This window comes from Penaeus vannamei, chromosome 11, assembly GCF_042767895.1.
Source record: "Penaeus vannamei isolate JL-2024 chromosome 11, ASM4276789v1, whole genome shotgun sequence".
NCBI lineage: Eukaryota > Metazoa > Arthropoda > Malacostraca > Decapoda > Penaeidae > Penaeus > Penaeus vannamei.
Genome location: NC_091559.1, coordinates 12,170,853 through 12,173,352, shown reverse-complemented (window position 1 = coordinate 12,173,352; position 2,500 = coordinate 12,170,853).

The following is a 2,500-nucleotide window of genomic DNA, read 5'->3' as shown; positions in this document are numbered from 1 at the left end:
ATAAGAATAGTATAACAATGATGATGATTTTGTTACCAATAGGAACAGGATAATGTTGATAATAACTATGATAGTAATAATAAGAATGAGGATTGATCATGATAACACGTGAAAAATAATAAAAGAAATTATAGCAAAGATATTAGAATATATAATTGTGTTGTGTAATCTTTGCCTTTCTCTCTCTCTTTCTGCTATTATAATTATAATAACAATAATACCAGTAATGATAATAAGGTTAAAAACATACAATAAAAATATTTAACTCAATAAAATTGTTTTCACGTTGTTCCCACCGGGAATCGAACCCGGCATTCCCACTTTAGAGGCGGCTGCGTTAACCGTTACACCACAGAGACTTAGGAATGTAAATCGTAGAATTAAGCATAGAAGGATTTTTTTTGGAGGTAAGGGTTTATTTTCCTCTGTTAGGCCCGTACTTTAAAACCTTTCGCCAGGGCTGGCGAAAGGTTTCACCGGGCGATCCGGAATTTCGTACTTTTAAAATCATGCCTGGCGAACGTTCGCCAGGGCTGGCGAAAGATCATATTGGAACAGCCTGGCGAAGAGACCTGTTTGAATACCATTTTCTTGCTTTCAAATTATAAATTAGTAACATATTTGTGTATGATAGGATGTAGGAATCACATTGAAATTTAAAAATATATTAAAATCATAATTTGTTATGAAATAACGTATATACGTATTTTTTTCAAGACCTTCGATGTTCCAGTCGAGAGCTCAAAACATCAGCTGTATTCCTACCCCCCTACCCCTACCCCCCACCCCCGAGATGACTTATTTACATTTAGGTTGTTGTTATTTTGGTTGTAAGGATAATGTCCTTTTCACAAATATTATCAGAAGTGTTTTTTATGGCGGCATGTTTACTTTTGGCTATAGAAACATAGCTGTAGTGCTCCACCGCCCTATAATGAGGCGTCTTTAATGATACCCTTGTAGGCCTACAGTTCAATATCTTACATCAGTTAGGAATAGTAAAATAGTAATTTTTAAACTCTTGTTAAAGTATAAAGTTATTTTTTGTATAAATGTATAAGGTTGATACAGTGGTAATTTTCTATATTACGTCCGCATGACCGATATCGACGATTTTGGTATCGTTGGATTCCTCTCACTCTCCACATTGCAAATATATAGTTTTTATTGCGCGCTAACCCCCCGTTAGCGACAAACTTGGCCCCGATATCAGGGGAGGGCATGAAAGGTTCCAGGGAAAATGCGGGGTTAAATAGCACTAATATAACGCACAGTGAAAATAACCATGGTTATTCACATAACTTTACATAATAACCATGGTTATTCACATAACTTTCCACTGCGACCCCCCCTGGGGAGGCTGCCGCCCCCCAACCCCCGCCAAGGAAACAAAATCTCCACCACGTATTCACGGCAGGCTAGAGCGTTACACAATCATCGTCGATGTCGGAGCAGGGGGCGTATTACCTCGTAAGATTCTCACTGAATCAGCATATTAACCTTATTATAGTCAGCATTGTATATAGAGACGATTGTAGTATAATCAGGATAAACACGGTGGCCCGCCCTCGTCGGCGGGTTTTGCGCCTTTTTCGATGTTACACCGATGGCCTCAAAGTCGAGTTTCCCTTCCTCTGGAATAACGACATTCGTATTCCTAACCGAAATAACCGTCGCGTTCAGAAGTCAGTCATAGTCGCCGCGATGGCCGAGTGTGGAGGGTGCTCGTACTCCGAGACGGATTTTCTTCGCCACTAACCAAGAAAATATGCTAGATATGTGCTTCCGCCACGGCCTCCTTCGTCGTGAAAAAGATTGCGGCAGGTGCGGGCAGCCAGCACGGCTAGACTTGAAAAAGAAACGATTCAGGTGTGACAAGGCCGTGGCGGTCAGGAGGCAGAAGAGGCAGAGGTGTGACTGGTCTGCTTCGATGTTCGTGGGCTCTTTCTTTGCGCAATCTCGCCTCGATGTTGAGACCCTGCTGATCTTCGTGATCTTCTTCGTCCGGGAGAGGTTCACGTTCCGGCTCATGCAGCACGAGCTGGGCCTGAGCGCAGCGACCTTCACCGACTGGTCGAGTTTCTGCCGGGAGGTGATGGTTCACTGGGCTCTTGATCGGCAGGGTATGATCGGCGGCCAAGGAAAGATCGTCGAGATAGACGAGAGCAAGTTCGGGCGCCGCAAGTACAACTTGGGCCGAGTGATTGATGGGCAGTGGGTCTTCGGCGGTATCTGCAGGGAGACGCTCGATCTCTTCCTCGTCCCGGTGGAGGATCGGACAAGCGACACTCTCCTTGCAGTTATTAAGGAACGGATCGCCCCGGGGTCGATCGTCATCTCCGATTGCTGGAAGGCCTACAATTGCCTCTCTGACGAGGGGTTCGAGCACCTGACCGTCAACCACTCGTACCACTTTGTAGATCCGGATACGCAAGCTCATGCGAACACGATCGAGCGGCAGTGGAGGGAGGCCAAGAGGAAGGTACCGCTCTGTGGCCGC